This window comes from Nannospalax galili, unplaced genomic scaffold (assembly GCF_000622305.1).
Source record: "Nannospalax galili isolate Female #2095 unplaced genomic scaffold, S.galili_v1.0 scaffold44, whole genome shotgun sequence".
NCBI lineage: Eukaryota > Metazoa > Chordata > Mammalia > Rodentia > Spalacidae > Nannospalax > Nannospalax galili.
The window spans coordinates 6,689,787-6,713,326 of NW_008355789.1; the positions used below are offsets into that span (position 1 = coordinate 6,689,787).

The window sequence follows — 23,540 nt, forward strand, 5'->3', positions numbered from 1 at the left end:
ACAGAGAGACAGGGAGACAGAGACAGAGAGACAGAGACAGAGATGATGGAGACAGAGACAGCGAGAGAGAGACAGAGAGACAGGGACAGAGAAACTGACTCTGACCCTTAGGGTGATGACAAGTCAGGATTTTTCCCAACTTAAAAAATGCTGATCCCTCATCTACGACCCTCTAAGTGACCCTAATGAAAGTCATCAGGTCATCAAGAAAGAAATAAACAAAGCCAGGAAAGTAGAAGGTGTGGGGGGGGGGGGGGAAAGGGGAACAAGACAGAGTAGCGGGGGATGAATAAGATAAAAATACTTTCTACAGATAAGAAAAAGCCATAATGAAGTCATTACATATAGTTAACATATGCTGATAAATTAATACTTTAAAAAGCTTTATTGTTCAAAGTTTTGAGTTGGAAAACATTTCAAAATCTGGGCTGTCATGTTAGTGAACACTGGGTGTGTCATGTTAGTAAACTCTGGGCATGTCATGTTAGTGACCTCAACTTTTTCTCATAGTCCTTATCTTCTCGTGAATATTCACATGAAATGTGTAAGGGGTAAATACACAAACTGACAGACTGAGCTCAGTGTGGTTCAAGCATAAAATTTCCCTCCAGGACCCTCCGTAGGCAAGTTGTTCCTCGCTCCTTAATGGAATCTAAGAAAGTCTCTCAATTTTTTTCCAGTCTAACTAGAAATCTTCATTTTCAGGATCACTGTAGTTTCAATAATGAAGACGCTAGTTCAGTGTCGATCGCATGAGGCAGCGCTCATCCAAATTAAAGCTTCTCCCACTCCTGATCTGAACTGAGAAGTGGGGGAGGGGGGGCATGGTGACAGGTCACCTTCCCTTTCCTTCATTCTGAATCTATACTGCCGGACAGCAGGGTAGGATCTGAAAAAGTTGGAGGAGCTGAAGGGACTCAGAAGGCCACGCCAAGGAACTATGGAGTTCAGGCTAACTTTCTCACAAGTGCCTGTGGGCTTCATGGGAGAGTCCCCAAGGAAGGGTGTTTGACAAAATCCCCAGCCCTTGAGTGAAACCTGGCTGTTTACAACTCCAACCCGGAACTAAGAGGCTTTGGAGGTCACTCCTGGCTCACGTCACCCTTTTTAGGTGGCTTGATGCTGGCTCCACTCAGCAGTCAGGAAGTACTACCATCTTCCCAAGTGGAGGCTACTGACCACTGAGCTGCTTCCACTCCTTCCACTCTGCTGACTCGGGGCTACAGACCCATAGACTTGCACCCTAATTTGTATGTGCCCCAAACTCCAGAGGATACCTGCCCAGTTCTCAGGATGAATCTGTTAGAGGTCCCTTCTCAACTAAGTGAAGGAGACTTCAAGAAGGAATTTCTGGAGCTGAAGTGATGGTTAAGCAGTTAAGAATGCTCACTGCTCTTCTAGAGAACCCAAGTTCCATTCCCAGCTTCCACGCTGGGCAGCTCACAACTGCACGTAGCTGCAGCCCCAGGGGATAAGACACCGTCTTCTGGCCTCTGCAGGCACTTGCATGCATGTGGCATACATACAGATACAGATAAAACTAAATCTAAGGGGAAAAACAAACAAGCCTCGTAGAGGTACACAGAACACTTCACACTGGAACAGCTCTCCAGAAACATCTTTGTCAGAACCCTGACTTCCAATCCTTCCCTGGAAGTGGGTGTGGACTAAGTGCAAAATCCTCTCCTCTGTGCCAGTCACTGGAATGTGAGAACTGGGCACCTAAAAAACTAAAATAGACTTGTGTACCAGTTAAAGTCCTGTCATATACGCCCCAGGATATATATACAGATCATGTGTCCGCTGCATTGCTAAACTTCCCTTGAGTCAAGTATGTGTCACCTTCAACACAGTATCTCAAAATACAGGCCTTGGGGAAGCCCAGTCAGCACCAAGACTGTAACAGAGCGTAGTAAGGACCTGGGCAGCCATGGGAAGTCTCTGTTTTCTAAAAGGAGAGCAGTGGAATTCCTCTGCTAACACTAGAGAACTGCAGTGACTTCAGGCAGCTGTGGCCAGAGCTGGGCTCTTCCTTATATCGTTCTGAACAGCAGCTGTCAAGACACAGAGAACCTTTGTTCTCTCCACCCTCCCCAACCTTTATGTCAAATGCCCCAATACAACTCCTATTCTTGCAATTCTTTTCTAGATGAAATTAGTATTCCATGTGACATGTTTAATTACAGATTAAGCAGCATGTTTAATCTCCTTAATATATGCCCCAGGACTCAAATGCAGATTAATAAAAGCTACATGAAACCCAGTAACCCCTTTAGCTTCCTTTTTAAACAAAACTTGAGGTCTTCGGTGAACACTGCTAATTGCGAGCCGGGGTCTGTCTATGGACTTGACTTGTGAGCACCCCATTCTCGCGCATACCCCTCGGCAGAGGTCAGACCAACAATGCCAAATATACACCAAAAAATGCAATACAGTCAACTACAAACTGGCTCTACTGCAGAAGTTTGTTTCTAAGTCAATGGCTCTCATTTGCCTGGGGAAATTTTTGTCTAAACTGTGATTGTACCCATCATCCAGACCACAAGGGCTACCATCGAGACAGCCCTGAGCCAGCAACAGCTCAGAGTCCTAACCTCTGACATAGTCACCTGCCAAGAAGAAACAGGGAGTTTCTTTTGCTTTCCCAGAGTACAGAACACACCTAGGAGAGACTCCTCAGGAGGAAAACTGTCTTCGGGGACCCCCTGGCACACCCCAGCCGCCTCCTGCTGCCCCCCTGCCTCCTCCACCACTACACTATCCTCCCTGCTCTGACGTTGCCTATGAAAACATTTTCGGTACAAAACCACCCTCTTCCCACTGTCCCTTCCATTCCCAAACTAAAAGTAACAATCCCCTCAGAAAAGCCAAATCTCACCCAGAAGCCATAGGTGGACTAATCCAGTGTAACTTGGAGTACCCTGCAGTGGACACAGCTCACCTCAACCATTGAACCAAGGCCTCCCCTTACAAAAACCACAATCAGGGCTGGGGGTGGAGCTCAGCGGCAAAGCACTCACATACCATGCACAAGGCTCTGGGTTCACCCTCAGCTCTGTCCCTCCCCACAAAAAATTCAGAATTAAAATGAATTTTTAGTAATGTTCAAGTCAAAAAGAGAGAAAAAAAGCCTCATTCTCTGTGAATCGAAACTTACTCAGGGGGCAAATCACTATTTCATGCTGTCAGCTCCCTAATGGGGCTTTGCTTATTAAACAGCTCTTTATTCCTCCAAACTCACAGGTTTCAAAGGGGAAGAAAAAGGCCTGTTCTCTTGTTCTTCCACAATCCGACTTCAACTTGGAAGACTCATCTGGTGGGCACGTTATACACACCTGCGTGGACAGGGGCACACACACACATTCTGAGTGAAGAATGAAAATTGAACCAGAGGGAAGGGGACCACAATGGCCACTGTTCACCACAAGAAGGCAACGAGACAAGCTTAACTCGGAGCCCCGACTCGGCTACGTGGAACCCACCACTCAAGCCATTTATCCTCAAGACAGGCTTAGCTCAGGTAAAACCTATGTAACTTGATACCTTCTGGAGAAGCCACAGATCAACATTACATCAGTGATCTGTTTCATGTAGCATGATAAAGATGGCCCATGGGTAAAGATGCTTGTCTCCAAACCCAAAAATATGTCGTCAATCTACAGGACCCGCCCGCCCGGTAGAAAGAAAGAACCAACCCCACAAGTGGTCCTCTGACCTCCACACACACCCATGGTGTGCACACATGCACACACGGAAAAGCTTTTAGCAAGTTTATTTCCTTTTATTAAGTATTTATTCATATCTACATTCATCCCAATTATTATATTTTTTATTTCAACAGATAATAAATAAACACTAAATGAATTTTTAAGAATAAGAATTAGCAATGTTTAGCTGTACGTGGTGTAATACCACGTACACCTGTAATACCAGTGATTGGGCATCCTGAGCCAGGAAAATCATGAGTTTGAGACCAACCTGGACTACATAATGAAACTATCTCAAAAAATTTTAAATACACACATATTTAAAAATAATTATGGCACAGACAACAGGAAGTGATGGCTGTGCGTGGCATGTGACATTAACAAAGACGTCACGTGGTCCCTGTGGAAGACTGCAGTAAATCCCAGAACAGTGTCTCTTTCAAACCAAACATGTCCTTGGTGTTCCTGCTTAGTGGGATCATGCCCCTACCTGGTGCTTTCCATTCCCAGGGCTACTGCCTACATCAGCCTTCCTCCATCTCATGCAGACCACAGCTTCCTCAACAGCTCACCTTAGCTGGTCCTAGAGAGGCACACAGCTGTCACAGCATGAAGCTGTCAGGCCTTCATCTGGATCCTCCCTCTTCCTACTGGGTTCCTCCCCACACAGCGTCCCAAGGTCTCTGCAGACTCAGCCACCACAGGCCTCAGACACAGTACAGACACACTATTGGTACTGTTAGCTTTGGACTCAGCTGACCTTGACATTACCCAAGGTGAGTACTGCTTCTATTTCACTCCCAACATGGAACAGTGCCTGGTGCCCTGCGGCTTCTCATGGGCTCCCAATCACCCTGGGTTCAAGCTCCAATGGGCACCTGGATAACTGGCCCCTCTCCTCTGAAACCTTCTCTTATAGTGATAATCTCTGCCAAAATCCATGCCCTTCCTAGAAGCCTGTCCCATTTTCTCATGTTCTTTGTCACATTATTTGGAGAATGTGCACCTATGCACACGTGCATGCATGTCACAGTACACGTATCAAGATCAGAGGGCAACATGTGGAAGTTGATTCTCTCTTTTCACTATATGGGTTCTGGGGATCAAACTCAGTTTGTCTGGTCTGGTGGGCATCAAGCATCATTACCCAGTGTCATCTCACTGTCCCTTTTCTTCTATTTTTAAAAGCATTATTGTAATATAATTCACACAGTAGAAAACTCACTGGTGGAAAGTACACTACTCAAAGGCCTTACGCCATCCACAAGCTGTGTAACAATCACCACTATCCGATCTAATTCCAGAACATTTTCACTGCCTCAGAAAAGAACCCCAAATCCACTGGCAGCCAGTTCCATTTCCCCACCCAGTCCCACCCCAAGAGTCTCTAAACCAGAAATCTGCTTTCTGTCTCTCTAGACACTGCACACACAGGGTCATATTGTGCACGGTCTGTGTCTGGCTTCTTTTGCTTCATGTTTTCGAGGCTCATCCATGTTCACGGCCCACATCGACACTTCATTCCCCATTCCTTATTTCCCACCACTGTGAGGATAAACACACTACAGCTATTCACTAAGTGGGGTCAGCCACATCGTTTCCGTATTTTGGGTGCTATGAACAATGCTAACTATGAATACTCATGTACAAGTCTTTGCATGTATGTGTGAAAACGTGCATTTTCATTTTTCTTTTTTTTTGAGACAGGATCTCTCTGTAGCCCCCGCTGTCCTGGAACTCACTATGTAGACCAGGCTGGCCTTGAACTCACAGAGATCCGCCTGCCTCTGCCTCCTGAGTGCTGGGATTAAAGGCATGCGCCACCATGCCCAGCTAACATTTTTCTTAAGCATAAACTTAACGGTGGAACTGCTGAATCATAAAGTAACTTTTTTTTTGAGACAGGGTCTCACTTTGTAGCCCCAGCTTGCCTGGAAGTTACTACATAGGTCAGGCTGGCCTTGAACCTACAAATCAGGCTTCTGCCTCCTGAGTGCTGGAACTGGAGGCCTGTAACACCACACCCGGTGGTAACTTCACTTTAACTTTCTGGAAAACGCACACCATCTCCCAACAAGGCTGCACCACTGTGTATTTCCAAGTGTTTGAGAGCCTGTCTCTCAAAGCTCCCAACATTAAACACCTAACATTAAACATCTGCCCTTCTAATTACAGCCATCCTAGTGGACATAAAATGGTACCTAACCCAGGGCTGGAGAGATGGCTCAGCAGTTCAGAGCACTGGCTGCTCTTGCAGAAGACCTAGGTTCAAATCCCAGCACCCACATGGTGGCTAACAACTGTCCATAACTCCAGCTCCAGGGGATTCAACACCCTCTTTTGACCTCCATGGGCAGTACACAACAGGGAAGCATTTACACATATGCAGGGAATACAATCATACACATAAAATAAAAATAATAAATAAAATATTTTAAAATGTTACCTCACCAAAGTTTTAGTTTGCAGTTCCCTAGTGGATATTGAGCATCTTTTTGAATACTTAATTGGACATATGTGTAGAAATGTCTATTCAATAATCACTGCTCATTTTAAATGGATGAATGGCACTAAACATGTTCTGGATACAAATCCTTATCAGATAAAGGCTGGAGCTTACCTTCTCCCATAGTCTCCTTCTTATAAAGTCTTCCTGTCACCAAGTGGGGCACCATTTCTAAATCCCAACCCTGGGCACAAGGTCCTCTTATCTCCCAATAAATTTCCTTAATTCCAACTTCTATACACCTAGATCCCAGGTAATACTATGCTCCACAAACCAACTGTACTGTCCTCCCACTAGGTGGGTCTGGGAGTTTGAATGAGAATGTCCCCCATAGGCTTTAAGTATCTTAACACTTGGCCCCCAGTTTGTGGCGCTGTTTGGTGAGGGTCATGGAGCCTTGAAGGGGTATGGCCATGTCAGAAGAAGCAAGTCACTGGGGGTGGGCTTTGAGATTCCTTAAGACTTGCTGTATTTCTGGCTTCCCTCTGCGTCCTGTGCCTGCTTGAAGATGTGAGTGCTTAGCTGTCTGCTCTGGCCACCTCTGCCACCATGCTTCCCCACTGTGATGGACTCTGCCTCTGGAACTGTAAGACACAAAAACTCTTTCTTCTCTAAGTGGCCTTGGTCACGGTGTTTTATCACAGCAAAATGAAAGTAACTAATATAGTGGGGGTTCCAAAGTACTGACTGCTGGTCTAGAATACAACTTCCTCTGCCATAATATCCTATCCATCCCCAACCCTGAGGTTCCCTCATCGCACTGAACCTACACCAAGCCTTAACACAACTCACCTGTTCCTGAACACGAGCCCACTGTTCCATCAAACCTGAGGTGCTAGTGACAGCACATCATTTCATGTGCCAAGAAAAAAAAGTGGCCAATATGTGTTTTTATTATTACAAGATGCCTCAATTTCAGAAATACTAAAATATATGGGGGTGATGTATCTTTTAAGTTGATGAGAAACAGTAGTTTTAGACAACAGCTCTGTATGACTGGTGTACTATCCCCATTTCACAGATGAGGCTCAACAGTTAGATAATCTGCCACAGGTCACAAAGTCGCCAGGCTAGAAAAACTAGGGTCTGAAGCAAGTCAAATGACTCCAGAAAAAATACACTTGATTTGCTCTTTATGTTAATAGCAAAGTTTAAAGCCTACACTAGTTTTTTGTTTTTATTTTTTAAATCCTGTTACCCCTTTGAAATAAGTCAGTCATTCACCACCTAGGAGACACAGCTCTGGGTGTGTCTGTCAGTGTGTTTCCAGAGAGTAACTGGGGGTGGAGGGAGCACACACCTTGAATGTGGGTGGCACCACCCCAAGAATAAAGAACAAAGGCAACAGTGAGCGAAGTGCCAATGTCCATCTCTCTCTGGCTCCTGACTGAGGATGCACCATGACCAGTGCCTGGCCTCCTGCTGCCTTCCCATCATGACAGACTCCTTCTTCTCTTAAACTGCTTCTAGCACATCTTTTCACAACCATAAGAAAAGTAACTAATACTATGGCTACTGACAAATAGAAAAGGCAAGCAAGGGTTTTCAAAGTCAAATGCCATTTATACAGTCAGAATAAATGCCCAAGAATGTCAATGTAAAAAAAAAAAATACAAGAACGGAGGGTGTCGCTCAAGCACTTGCCTATCACGTAAGCTGGGCTCCATCCGTTGCACACTCAAAAAAAATTTAAATATAAAAACAGATCAGCTTTGATCCAACAAGTTCACTTCTAGAAATTTATGCTACATGTGTATGTATGAAAACTGTCATGTACAAGTCATTTGATAATGAATTACCTATTCATTTCATTTCTAATTTCAAAGACTGAAAACACTTTAAAATGTTTTTCAACATATGCTGAGTTAAACTACAAAATACAGGATCAATCCAACCTTGATGGGGAGGGGAGAGGGGAAAGGAAAAAAGCACTTTGGGGGGCGGGGGGCATAACTCCAAGGCAGAGTGCTTGCTTGGCATGTATGAGGCCCTGGGTCTCACTGTCATGGTGCCCAGCATCACAAACAAAACAAGTTAAGAATGACTTCATGTACTACTACAGAGTAATCTACAAGATATGTAGCTAAATATTTCTGGAAAGATACACAAGAAACTGATTAACTTCCATTAATGTGGAAAGAACAGGGGACATGGGTAGGAGGGAATTTTTCTTTAAGCTTTCGAAATTTGAAACATGTGAACGAGAAAGGGAACACAAGAGTTTTCAAAGACTCAGACAGATTAACTATAAACTCTTTGGAAATAAAAGCTAGGTTCAGTCCCAGCTGCAGATAAGGAAACCTCTTTCTTGGCTTTTAGCTATAAACGAAGAATTTGTTTTTTATGATCAAGATTTTTTTCCAGCTCTGTAATTTTGTTGTGACATATTTAGCTTATACAATGTGTCAAATATAATTTGTAGGTGGTAAAGAATTTGAGTTTGTGATATACAAAAAGAATGTCAGATTTTAACTCAGGAAGTTTTGCCAAGAAGTCTACTTTCTGGCCACATGATTTACAGTCAATCCCCCATTACTGGCATCCAGGTTAATGGCTTGTAAAGTTGAAATGATTGCTACTTGCAAAAGTTTGTTTTAAAAAAAAAACTGAAATATGACAAGGGAAAGCGGGGAATTTGTATGTAAAAATTAAATTACCGCACAGGCTCCCCCTTCAGGTTTTATGGAGTAAGTTCGGGAAAAAGCATGAACCCCACTGACCAGAACACACTGCTTTAATTGCTATATTTATTGCCTTCACTATGTTATTCAATCTCTTAAAGTTCAATTTCCTCACCAATAAAATGGATGTAATGATACTTATCTGAAGGGGCTGTTGTGGAGGCTAATGGTGCTGTCATATGTTATATGTTATATGCTCAGTGTACTGCTTGGCTCAGCACGCTCAATACTTGCTTCTCTTCCCCCCTTCCAAACTCAGAAGGAAAGGCTGTCACACGTGCAGGTAGGGGCCAAGCACTCCTAGCTGTCACTTTTGCTGCTGGGGACTCTGGGTCCCCACCACTGCCCCCCACCCCACCCACTGCCACCCCCGAACAGCCTGAGCTTCATTTCATATCTCTTCTAGAACAAAGAAAGGTCTGTAGGTATGATGCTAGAAGCCACATTCTACTAAGATGTGAAGCTTCCTCAGGTTGGCTTATCAGAACCTCATCAGTCTACAAATACCAGAATCTACAATATTGGTGCCACCCCACTGAATCAGGAGCCAAGGACCAAAACCCAGGTTGACACAAAGCTTGCAGGTTCAACAAAGAAACACGGACATGTCAACAAGTAAACACTGACTTGTCAAGGGGGCTGTAACTGAAGGTGAAGGAAAGGGAATGACAATAAATGTGAACAGAGGCAAGTGTACAAGACGGCCAGAAGGTGGCCCCACCACGAGCCACTGAGAGAAGCCAGATCAAGTGAGAGACGGCACCTGCCACTCAGGGGCTCACTGCAGAGGGAAGCTGAGCTAAAGGTAAGGCCCTGTGCAGCACGTGTGACAGTAGGGCAGCATAGTTACATGTGAACAAATCAGAGCCCTTAACTAGTTCCTCAGTTAGCCATCCTTGTAGGCCACAGTGAGAACTCTGCATTTTATTCCAAGTGAAATAAAGTCACTACAGGGTTTAAAGCAAGACAGAAGTGTTTTGTCTTTTGTACCAAAGGCAACACTGGATGCTGTGTGTAGGGAGACTGGGTCATGAGGGTGGTCAAAGGTAAGTAGAGAGATGACGTCAGAAGCTAGAGTGATAAATCATGAAGGGCAAATGGCTTCCTGACTAGGGCTGGCAAGCAGATAGATCAGAATGGTACCCCACATGCTGACGAAAAGGTTGTGAATTTAGGGACGGTCAGAAGAGACTCAGATGATAGGTACTATCCATCTACCAAGCTATAACCAGCAGCAGGAGTAGGGTTGGGAAGAGAACAGAGGTGAGGCTGGAGAGTAGTTCTGTCCAGTGCTCTTCTCACAGTCATTACACACTGAGGAGACTTGAGTCCATAGTTCACGGAAAAGAGCCCTGGGAGAAGCAGCAGAAAGATGGACCAGAGTCCTAAGATCAGATCAAAAGAAAACCAGGGCTGAGTTCTGGGCTCAGGACACTCCAGTGTGGAGATGCAGGAAAATGCGCATCAGGTAAGGAACGGGAAGGCAAGGAACAGAAAACAGTAGCTTGATGGGTTAAAGGCACTTGCCACCGAGCATGAGGACCTGAGCTCAATTTCCCATCCCACATGGTGGAAGGAGAAAACCGACTCCTGAAAGTTATCCTCTGATGTTCACAAGCACATCATGGCAGGTACATGTACCTGTGTGCCTCCAAGCACAGGAACGAACCAGTCAATAAATAAGAAAAACATTTAATTTTATGTATATGTAGGTACACCCATGTATTCAGTGCCTATAGAAGTCAGAAGAGGGCACTGAATTCCCTGGAACTGGAGTCATGGATGGTTGTTAGCCACCATGTTGGTGTGGAGAACTGAACCCAGATCCTCTGCCAGAGCTGCCAGTGCCCTTAACCACCAAGTCACCTCTCCAGCATCCAAAAAAAAAAAAAAGTTTTCAGGAAAAGAAAATGGTATCCAGGAGGCCAAAAGAATAAAATATCTCACAAAGTTGAGAAAGATAAACAGGTGCTCCCAGCAGTCTCATCAGGAACAGCGACGGAAACACTTCCGCGGCATCTGCTATTCGCCGTACACAGGCAGGGAAACTGGGAACAGAGATGAAATGAGATGATGTGCAACTTACCAAACAGGACCAAAAGAAGATGCTAATAACAAAGACATCAGAACAGCAAGAATGAACCAGGACTGCCCCAGATCCCAGGCACACGGAGCTGTGGTCACCCGGGGTTGGGCACACGGAGCTGCGGTCACCCCGGGCTGGACACACGGAGCTGCGGTCACCCCGGGCTGGACACACGGAGCTGCGGTCACCCCGGGCTGGACACACGGAGCTGCGGTCACCCCGGGCTGGACACACGGAGCTGCGGTCACCCCGGGCTGGACACACGGAGCTGCGGTCACCCCGGGCTGGACACACGGAGCTGCGGTCACCCCGGGCTGGACACACGGAGCTGCGGTCACCCCGGGCTGGACACACGGAGCTGCGGTCACCCCGGGCTGGACACACGGAGCTGCGGTCACCCCGGGCTGGACACACGGAGCTGCGGTCACCCCGGGCTGGACACACGGAGCTGCGGTCACCCCGGGCTGGACACACGGAGCTGCGGTCACCCGGGGTTGGGCACACGGAGCTGCGGTCACCCTGGACTGGACACACGGTGCTGCGGTCACCCGCGCTAAGCACCCTCTGAGTCCCGGAAGGAGTTCGTCACTTGTTGTCCCTCTCTTCTCCCACACTGACTGCTGCTTTCCTTCCAGCCGTGCCCTGCACGGTGGACAGACAGGCTTCTGCACTTGCTGCCTGAGGGTCCCTCACGAGCCCCCACAGACGCAACCAAAGCAGCCTGGATCGTCATACCACTCTGTATTTCTCTCAAGGTTTTACAGCAAAAAATGTTTCATTGGTTTAAAAACCGCTTTAATTTTAAAAACATAAATTATATTTGAAAATTATTTCAGTAATTATTTTCAAATGTGTAATTTCACAGGAACACGGCCAGGAATGAAGGAAAGCAACACTACATTTCCAAACAAATGACCGCCCCGGCAGCTGAGGTACTGTGCGGCACTCAGGGCAGTGTCCCTGGCCCTATAAACGACAGGCTAAATGAACTAGAGCACATCCGTCACAGCACAGCAAACAGCCATTGGATGGAGTAAGCCGAGGAGCTGCAGTGATGGCTCAGGGAGTGAAGGGCCTACTGCCCAAGGATGAGGGCCAGACAGAGGCGAGGGAATCTCCAGGCTCACTGTCCAGCCAAGAAAGGTCAGCTCCAGGTTCACTGAAAGAGCCTGTCTAAAAAAAAACAGAATTCCTAAATAAGAATGAAACTGGTGTGGACAGTTCTGTAACTTGAACTTACATTTTAGTAGAGATGACACACAAACAGAAAGAATAGAAACAGCCAGGTGTGGGGACGCACACCTTTAATCCCCGGACTTGGACTTGGGAGGCGGAGGCAGGGGGGAGGCAGGGGGGAGGCAGGGGGGACCTCTGTTGAATTCAAGGTCAGCCTGGTCAATTTAGTGAAAAACAAATGCCAGAGAGGGGGCGGGGTGGGGACCACTTCTTGAAATACATGCAACAAAGCACCAAAGCAGACACATGTGGGTAGGTAGAGATCAGAGAGCAGAAAAGGTTTGTTGCTTTTACAAATTATACTGTCAAATATTAAAGCTGTGAGTTAGTGTAATTAAACTTTGTAAACAGCTTTATGATGTCTACACCACTATCTTATTTCCCTAATAATAAGAATAAAATTCTCACAGTTATCATCTCAAAATGGAAAAAGAAGAGGACGTTCACACCAGTTTCACCCCAAACCACATGTGCCGAGGCCAGGCCAGTATTTCTCAGAAAGCGGCTGGACCTATTTCAAGGGAGGACCAGCCTTTACACGCTTCAGTCCTTAATCTCATACAGCCACTGGCAAATTGTAACTGTTTTTATTAAAGTCTTTTCTGATAGCACATAAATTTAATTCAGACTAGATCACTGGACAAATTTAATTTTTTTTTAAGTGGAGACAGACATGACTACATTAAAAGGAACCACAAAAACGTTTGTCTTACAAAAATAACCAAGAATGTAGGTTTTAAAAAATCAAGAGCAAAATGACACACGTTCACAAAATTTAAGACCTTGCTCACACCATTTAAAGTCTCAAATTATAGTTTGCGTATGAGCTCCGCCTAATTTCATAGCACAAGAATGCCACATCAATTGTAAACCACATGAAGAGAAAGAAAACATGTAACTAAATTCTGAATCACATTTATACAAATATAACATAGGCCAGAGTCCATAACTACGATGACATTTAGTAAAAGTACTTTCACATGCTTATTAGCAACCTGGGGAGGACTGCTCACTTTGGGTTGGAACAGTGGCAAAGAATGCATACCCAACTCTAACCCTGGTGCCTGTCACTGTGACCTTATTTGGAAATTGGGACTTGGCAGATATAATTAAGGAGCTCAAGGTGAGATCATTCTGGTGCTGAAGCCAAAGACTGCTATACTCATGAGAAAAAGGGAGAGATCTGAGGTACACAGAGACAAGACCCAGAGGAGACCACCACAGAAGACACAGGAGACAGGAATTCACGGGAACAGGCCAAGAACACCCAGAACTGCGCACAACCCAGAAAACAAGGAAGGCATGCAAGTGTCTGTCTTCTAGAGCTCAGAACCACCCGGCCCTGCCAACAAATTGGAGTTCTGGTCTCCTGAATGGAGAGAAAAAATTCCCATTCTTTAAGCCACCAAGTTTGTGAGCATTTGCCAGAGCAGCCCCAGGAAACTAATGTTCACCTATCAAACATGGCTATCCCACTGTTTTGTAGGTCATTTAAAAACCAGGAGGAATCCATGACAGAGAAACTCTTTTCCTCTTGCAAGCTATTGGAACAGAAACAGAATTGTCTCTCCAGAGCCCCTTACTACAGTGATCGACACACACAAAAATAACGTATTTGTTTTCATTTTCTAAACCAGAAAATCAGTTTACAAAAACACAAAATGTGAAAGTGTAAATACAGTAGAATGATTTTCAAGTTCTAATCATCTTAGAAAAGTCATGAAAATAAACTATTTGTTTCATAATGTATTAGAATACATCTCCAAAAAAGCAAAAAATTCCTAGGTCTGGGCACACAGCTTGGTAGCACAGCACCAGCCTGGCCTGAGCAAGGCCCTGGGCTCCATCCCCAGCACCATGCACACTCATGCACAAGAGCAACTGGCATAGGATAAAGCAGGTGTAGGTGTGGCCGGACCTACAGTACCAGCCAAGTACATACTGCTACTGGGGAGGTGAGACAGAAGGGCAGCACATCAAGACCCCATGTCAAAAACAAACATTTAATAAGTTAATTTTATTATTTCTTAATGTAGATTTTTCTTTAAAACAATAAACTGTCACTGTAGAGAAATCAGAAAAATCTTAAGAAAAATACTGTAAACCTCACTTTTAGAACCAAAGCCCTTCTTAGGTTTTCTCAACTTACAATGTGAAACCAGATGTCTATTTTCTGCCTTGCAAGCCCATTCCCTTTCTGAAATTGTTTAATTGAAGTTCATTGTTGAAGGCCTTTGTTTACAATCAAGACCACACAGAGATTACACACATCCATGAAGCTGAGAGTTTAAGATGGAAATTCTGATCTAATTCTAACATAAGCCTGATCATTGAAAGACACAGACGGGAACTACAAGGGGAGATGCGTTGTCCTGGGGGTTTCCAACAAGGTGTTTTCCCTTGCTCGTTTTGGGTCCTGGGCTGTTCTGGTCTATAATCATAATTTACATACCAACTAAGTCCTCAATTTAGAAGTAAGGTGTGCAGAAGTGCAGGAAAGCACTAACGATCAAAATATTAGCACATTTTATTCAAGTTTTGACTAATGATATTCCACTTTTCCTTTCATTGCATTTAAACACACACACACACACTCTCTCTCTCTCTCTGACATAAAACGTAGATGAAAAGTGACTCTTAACAGCTACCATGCAATGCCAAAGGCTAACATTATTAGAATGAAGGAAAGCTTGAAATTTTCTGGCAAATCCAGATCTCTGACTGCATTTTTAAATATTTTAAGTAGCCATGTTTTTGTTACAAACATGTTTCACTAACCGCAGATTAAATGTCTACACTAAAATTCTAGTTAAGTATGTTTATTTAAAATTACAAGGCCAGGCAATGGTGGCTTACCTTAAACCTGTCATCCAGCACTTGGGAGGCTGAGGCAGATGAATTGCTATGAGTTCGAGGACAGCCTGGGCTACATAGCAAGTTCCAAGTCAGCCTGTGCTTTGGAATGAGACTGTCTCAAAAACGAAACAACAACAACAAAAATTATACAATATCCTTACACATTAAATATGGGCCACACATAAGGACTTCCTCCTAAAGAAAACAACAGGGGGCTGGAAGCCTTCAGAGAAGATTCACAGTAGAAAAAAAACAGACAAGCATTGCCTCAGTCAGGGGCCAGAGTCAACCTCAATAGTCAAAGTGCATGGTGATTTGGACCTTGGATGCAACTATAAGAAGCAGCATTTCTGGGGTGAGTTTCATTTCCAAAGCACATAACCCTAGGTTTGTGTGAGAAAACCATAAGACATGTTCCAATAGAGGAGCATGCTACAAAATGCTCAGTGCTAAGGCTTATCGAAACCAAGGACAGGGGCCTGGAAAGATGGCTCAGCACTAAGAGCACTTACTGCTCCTCAAACCACCCAATTTCAGTTCCCAGAACCTACATGGCTGCTCCCAATCACCTGTAACTCCAGTTCCAGGGATCTAGCACCATCTTCTGCTTGGTGCGCACTACATGCATGCAGTGCACATACACACATGCAGGCAAAACACTCATACACATAAATTAAAAATAAATAAATCCTTAAAGAAAAAAAAAAGGAGAGGCTGGAGAGATGGCTCAGCAGTTAAGAGCACTGGCTGTTCTCGCAGAGGACCCAGCTTGGAATCCCAACACCCACATGGCATCTAACAACTGTCCATAACTCTCCAGTTCCAGGGGACCCGACAACCTCTTCTGTCCTCCATGGGCATTGCACAACACTGGTGCACATACATACATGCGGGCAAAATACTCATACACGTAAATTAAAAATAAATTCTTAAAAAAAGGGGAAACCCAGGCAGAAGGAGACAGTTACAATTGCTGTCCTGATGGGACCCCGGAACAGAAAAACACATTAGATAAAAACTAAATCCAAATAAAGCATGCACTTCAGTTAATAATAATGCATCGATAGCACCTGATCCTTTCTGACAAAGGATCAATGCAATGTAAGATGTTAACAGAGGAACTTGGTCTCAGATTCGTGGTTGTTTTGGGGTTTTCTGTAAGTATAAAGCTCTTCTTAATAATAATAGACTAACAATAACACCCCCCCAGTACTCGGGAGGCTGAGGCAGGATGATAGTAAGCTGGAGGTTAGCCAGGGCTACATAACATGACCCGTTTTCAAAAGTCAAGATCTGGAGAGACAGCACAATGACAGAGCATCTGCCTGTGGCAAGAACAGTATTTTTTAATTGCACAATAGTCATTTCTAGACAAATATTTGTTAAAGTTATAAATAAAACTTTTCTAACCATTCTTATGTTAATTTAAGAAAAAAAGCATCCAGGGGGCTGGAGAGATGGCTCAGCAGTTAAGAGCACTGACTGATCTTGCAGAGGACCCAGGTTTGATTCCCAGCACCCACATGGCAGCTACAAACCATCCTTAACTCCAGTTCCAGGGGAAACCAAAGCTCTCTTCTGACCTCTGCAGCATTGCACAACACAGGTGCACTCACTTACATGCAGGCAATACACTCATACATATAAAATTAAAAAATAATAATAAATAAAATATTTTTTTAAAAAAGAAGAAAAAAACATCCAGATCTGCTAAGTAGTTTCTTTCAGTGCTAAGATTAAATCTAGGTTTTGGGAGCACCCCAGGGCAAGATAAAGAGACTAGACTAACTCCTCCTCTTCAAGTAAACACTTGGTTTACGGTGACACAGGCGTGAAAACCGAAAGCCTCATAATCACATAGCTATTTATAAATAAGAGGTAAATTTAAACTTCAAAAACAGTAATTCTAAAGAGGAAACTTCTACAGCAGAAAGAATTCACAGTGGTATGTCAGAAACTCAATTGAGTTTCTTCCACCATCACGGACTAAACGTTCTGTCCCCAAACATGGGACTCTGTTTCCTTGTTTACACACTAGGCAAGTGATCCCAGCACCAAGTAATGACCAGAAGATGCTCAAAATTGGATAGCATATCACACATGACAAAAGGTGAAAGAGAGAGCAGGCGTAAGAGGACCGTAGAGCAGCAGTTAGCTACTCCAGTACGCTCGCTCGGCACTCACCAGGTCCTCATCTTCCACACAGAAGTGTTCTGATGGACCAATCATGCCACCCTCTCTCATTAAGGGAACCTTAATAAACTTTGCACTGTAATTCATCAAAAGCAGAGTTCTAAATGTTAATCATCATTGGCGATTAACAAAATAAAAAAAAAAAAAAAACTCCCTTGCCCTCAAGGTCCCTCAGTTTCATAGGAGACGGAGAAAGGAAACAAATACAGATGCCATCAATGACCAAAGGGATAGAAGGGAGCGTGTGGCTTGAGTTACTGTAGGGTTAGCATCTATGTGTGTGGACTACCATTTGCTAATGGGGAGAGGAGTTCTAGCCTAATCATTAAGAGAATGGGGAAGAGAACTCAAAATGTAAGCAAGGTATGCAATCCCAACAAGCCCGTAATCCCAACAGCATTCAAAGTCATCCTTGCTACACAGAGAGATGGAGGACAGCCTGGACTACAGGACACCCTATCTCAAACAAAGTGGAAAGTAAACTTCTTACTGGAAACAAATGAGAGACAAACCTGTAAAGATGTAGGATATCTTTAATAAATTCCACTCTGTTATTTGGGGAAGAAAATTCATAGTAAATTTTTTAAAGGTCTATTTTAAAAGGTAAGAGAATTCAGTCCTTTAGATCTCCTTCTACAAAAACAAATCACCAGAAACAAACCTTTTAAGCGTAAGATAACAAACATAATAACCACATTTCTGAAGGAGACTGAAGCCCTTCTCAAGGTAGTGAGGACAACAAAGTCAACATTATCGTGATGCTTGTCCCTGCACTACAGCTCCACTTCTGAAAAGAAAGGAGAAGTCTCTCTGCAAACTCCTTAGGGCCTGGCATACCAACCTTGAAGACATTTTTGTTGAATGAATTAGTCACTGTTCCTAATAAATCCTACACGGATGTTTACTTTTAATACTCGAGTGCCCTTGGATGAACTGACACCTGTTTCACTGAGTGTGAAACCCTTCTCTTGCCACAGGGCCCCTGGGCCCAGCAAGGTGAGTCTCCACCCTATCTCCAGAGCTGTGATCACGCAGCTCAGACAGGCAGTGGAGCAGCTGAGATACCAAAAGGCTTCCTGAGGAAGACAGTATACAGTAAAAACAACATGAACACGAGCGTGTGTGTGTGTGTGTGTGTGTGTGTGTGTGTGTGTGTGTCAAAGTTCAATGTCAAGTGTCTTCCTCTATCACTCTCCGCCTTATTAATTTTATTTTATGTGTTTTGCCTGCATGTATATGTGTGTCCATATGTGCAATGCTGACAGAGGTCAGAAGAGGGCGTCAGATCCCCTGGAACTAGAGTTAGAAACAGTTGTTAGTCATCAGGTGGGTCCTGGGAACCAAACCCAGATCCTCTGCAAGAGCAGCCAGTGCTCTTAACAGCTGAGTCATCTCTCTAGCCCCTCTATTTTTTAAAGCAGAATCTCTTTTTAAAATTATTTTACTTTTATTTTATGTGTATGAGTGTATTGCCTGCATGTATGTAAGCACACCCATGTCATGCAATGCCCACCTTAATCAGAAGAGGGTGTCAGATCCCCTCGAACTGGAGTTATGGACAGTTGTTATCACCATGTGGATGCTAGGAATCAAACCTGGATCCTCTGCAAGATCTGCAAGTGCTCTTAACCACTGAGCCATCTCTCCAGCCCCTCCAACTTTTTTTTTTTTGTCTTTAAAGCAGGGTCTCTTACTGAACCTGGTGCTCACTAACTTCCTAGACTGGCTAGCCAGCAATCCCCAGAGATCGTACTTAGGTCCTCATGCTTACACAGCAAGCACTTCACCCACCAAGTCATCTCTTCAGCCCCAAGGTCTTTAACTTCTTATGGACACTACTCTTCTAGAAGACCCAACTTTGGTTCCCAATACCCATGTAAGGTGGCTAACAACCACCTATATATAACTCCAGCTACAGAGACTCTGATGCTCTCTTCTAGCCTCTGAGGGCACCTACACACAGAGATACACACAAACACATAAAAATAAATAACAAAAATTGAAAAAAGAAAGACCTTGTCCAAATCCAGGAGGTGAATGGCTGCCAGAACAGACTGGTTCTAAGTCTTCTTGCTCAATCCCATGACCTAAACCACATTACATTGGCAGCAAACCAAAGCGAGCAGGTGGGTGGTGCACAGGTATAATCTCAACACTCAGGAACAGAGCAGAAAGAATGCTCCAAGTTCATGGCCAGCCTGGTCTACACAAGAAGCTCTAGGGTAGCCAGGGCTATAGAATGAGATCTAGCCTCAATAGAAAAGAGGGCCGGGGGGCGAAGTGGAGAAGAAAATGCAGCACCATCCTTATTTTCTCCAGGTTTATGGAGTAAAATGTCCTTATTTCCTCAATCCTGCTCCCACACACCTCAGTCACTCCTGGCATGTGCAACGATGCCAAGCTGAAGCAGAGGGCTTCCTAGGCATGTGGACACAGCCTCCTGGTCTCCTCAGAGTGCAGATAACTGCATGCTAACTGCACGTAATGAAGGATTTCTCCTCCATGCCTTCTGAAGATGTTAACATATCTCAGTCTTGATACTCGATCAAAAGTCACGAGCCTCCTCAAGAGCTCTGTGGTAGAGAGAAGCAAAATCAGTTGTGTTTTCCAGGATTAAAAATATTTGTTAGATCAAAACAGCCAAAAACTTCTAAGATAAATTAGTTTAAAACAAAAACAAACAAAAACCACAACAGGATAAAAAACAATTAATTTCACCAACCACATCAAGATCTAAAATTTCAGACCTTTGGGAACAAGCAGCTATCAACCCAAAAGTGACATCAACAAAGCGGTGAAGTAAGAGGCCGATGCTACTAGACAATGTAACAACTACAGCTGCAGCTTTATCACAAGCTAATCCTCTACAGAATAAAGAATGATACCTGGAAAAAAGGCAGTGCAAAGAGTGCAAAGAGTACAGGTTTTCTTCCTGCATAATGCAGTGTTTATTTAGTTGTAGCACGGCCCATCCACCACACCCACAGAAAAGCCACACTCACTTGAAGTCATTTTACCTCTTGCTGTCTCTTCTGCTGTGAGTCTGCAGCTTGGTGCTGCATGCTGGTGGTCTGTTCATTGAGCAGAAGGCAACTGAGTGAAACACACAAGCCAAACCCCTCAGACCGGTAAAACCACAAGAGAGCAAGTTCTAGTTTTCCCATGTCCTAACAGATCTTTTAAAAGCTGTTTTCTTAACTGGCAATATACCTAGTGATTGCTTGCTTGTCTAGAGTCACCTGCTCGGTACCAAAAGCCAGAGGTCTGTTGACAATGGAGACTATACATTAACCAAAACGAGATTTTTTTTTAAGAGATTTCTTTATTTAAGCCTCTTTTATCTACTCTTTGGTTTAGCTAATTTCAATCTATAAACAAAATAAAAGCAGTAGACAGGTTTTTTTTCTTTGAGAAACTCATTTAGCAACTTTCAGAACTAAGGACTCCCTTCATCGATTTTACAGATCCCCTTGGCTAATTTTTCAGTACTTTGAAAAAAGGTTATGCAAAAATAAAAAATGATAAGAAATAAAAGCCCAGAGAAGAAACTTTTCTGAAAAGAAAAGTTACTGTCATTTTAAAAGCATAATTAGAAAAAAAAATGAAAGCACAAAATAAATTTCAAAATTCATTTTTCATATCCTTGACAATCAGTCACAAAAAAAAGTGTTATGTAAATAAAGTGCGAGGAAATCATGACCAAGAGCTAGCTTTTACATAACATAAGCAACATAAAGATAAAAAGTAGACTGCAAAAAGCAAGCATGCGTGCTTTTGAACCTTGGGGGACTGAGCAGCCCGATATGCCCGAGACCAATGCTTGTGTGCTCTCTCTGGTGAAAGGGTCAGGGAACAAGAAGGTGCCACTAACATCCTTCTTTCTTTACACGCAGACATTTAAAGAATGATCAAGGGGCTGGAGTACAGCTGGGCTGTAGGGTGCTCGCCTAGCATGGATGAAGCCCAGAGTCAGAGCCACACATGTGCATGTCTGCAATCCCCAACTCTCAAAGAGTAGAGAGTAGAGGCAGGAGGATCAGAAGTTCAAGGTTACATAGCAACTGGGCAATACATATTCAGCAAGTTGTAGAGACCAGCCTGAGCTACACAAGACTCTTTCTCGAAAACTTAAAAAGAAGTCCCTGCGCTGGGCAGGCCGCCGCCTAACCTGTTCTTCGTCATCCTGCTATGGGGTGAGTGAGCGTAGGGTGAGGACTGAGACGACCACTGCAGCCTGCCTATGGCCACTTTTAGCCTGGTTGGGGATGGGGTCCTTCTTCATGTAGCAAAGCTTGGATTCAATTCCCTTTCTACCACCCAGCTACTGCTGACCCAAATTTCCATCTCCAATTAAAAGTGACTTTCCTGCACTGCTGGCTTTCCTGCGTTTTCTTATGCAGCAGCCTGCCCCACCTCCCAGGTAAGCTCACCCTTGTTTGGAGGAAGCAGGTGGAGAGCACATCTAGAAATGTCTTAGGATCCTTCTGGACTCAATAATGCATTAGAAAGGTGTATTTGATGCATGTGTAACTATGAACAGTTACTGCATCCCTGGTACTGCATCCGGGATGAAGGCACACACTAACAGTGTTGTGAGCACTGATGAAAATGTTCAGAAGCTGGCATAACCGTGTTTCTACATTTTAGTGTGAGGAGCAGTGGTGGCAAGTTGCATTTATTAAATACTTAGGAAGAATCCTGGGACTGTTGTCCCCTCCCTCCGGTGCACTGTGGAGTACGTGGTAAGGCTTTGTTTTTTTCCCCTTTTGACTCTGCAGACAACTTCTGAGTTTTTTGGTGGTACTTGTAACACTTGTTTTGAGATCTTGCCACCACTGGACAGCTGTTTTTATTTTTGCATGCTAATTTGAGTATACTGGTGACTGTATCATCTTCTGTATTGAAATTTATGTACATACACTTAACACCTCACTATTGTTTTAGTTTGTGCAATTTCTATTTTGTCAGTGGGGGTGGTACATTCACCTGTGTGGGCACTTGTGTGGAGGGGGTGTCAAAGGTTGACACCAGAATGACTATCTCTCCTCACCTTAGTTTTTTGAGACAGGGTCCCCCTCAAAAAAAAAAAAATATCAGACAAACCTACAATATACAGAAGATTAATAACAGCAACATTAATTTTTTAAAAATTATGTTTATATGCGTGTGTGTATGTGTGTGTATACATGTACATGTACTCGAGCTAGAGTGCACATGTGTCAAAGGATAACCCTTGGGAATCAGTTCTCTCTTTTCCATATGGGGTCCTGGGACAGAGCTCAGGTTTTCATCAGGCTTAGCATTTACCTTTACCTGTTGAGCCACAGCAGCATTTAAGTGATAGAATAGTCTAGTTTCTTTTTTTTGTTTTTCTGTTGTATTTTTCAGTCAGGGTCTCCCTGTAGCCCCAACTGGCCTGGAACTCACTATGTAGACCAGACTGGCCTTGATCTCACTGAGGTCTACCTGCCTCTGCCTCCCAAGTGCTGATATAAAGGTTTGCACCACCACACCCCACTAGTTACTTGTTCTTTTAAGCTGTCACCTGCTATGTTTATGAAAAATAAACATAGCGTTAAGTACATGTTACAAGATTTTCAGATTTGTTTTGTTGGTGTTGTATTGAAGCCTTCTTTCTCTACGACTGTGCTCGGGTTCCATGTTGTGGGGTGATGAGGTCACTCTTATTACTATTCAAAGAAAGAAACTCTAAGTCATTTGAAAGAATTTAGGTATATGAATGGTTTCAGGAGTTTGCAGTCTTCAGTTTGAGGGAGCTAGTGGAGAAGGCTGGAAGACTTCAAGTGCGGCCATCCTCTCTCAGAGTGGAACACACTCCTGTGCCTCCCTCAGTCCTGCTCCATTCCATGACTGGGCAGTGTGTTAGGTAAGATAGTCCAATATTTTATACAAAAATTATCATTTTTTACAAACTAGAAGATACAATGGAAGACCATCATTCCTTTTGTACAGTGACAAACACAGGTCTGTCCTGGGGCTGAGGATGTTGCTTAGTTGTGTAGAATGCTTGTCTAGCATGCATGAAGCCCTGAGTCCTCCATCCCTAGCACTGCATAAACCAGGGTGTTGGCCCAGGTCTGCAATCCCAGGGGGGTGCAGGCAGGGGAATCAGAAATTCAGGGTCATCCTTGGTCACAAAAGGAGTTTAAGGCCAGTCTGTGCTACCTGAGGCCCTGAACCACCAAACTGAATTGAACCAAGGCACTAAAACAATAACAAAAATACAATGCTTCTCATAAACTTAAAAATTCTAT

The 23,540-nt window shown here is 43.9% G+C and overlaps 1 protein-coding gene across 1 annotated transcript in view; it reads right to left on the reverse strand.

Moving 5' to 3' along the window:
* Rras2 (RAS related 2) overlaps nucleotides 1–10,909 on the reverse strand; it is a 32,140-nt gene extending 21,231 nt beyond the window's left edge. The window contains exon 1 of the mRNA XM_008853518.3: nucleotides 10,842–10,909. The gene's annotated coding sequence lies outside the window, so the exon portion shown is untranslated. The remainder of the gene's footprint in view (nucleotides 1–10,841) is intronic.
* Nucleotides 10,910–23,540: the final 12,631 nt, after the last annotated feature.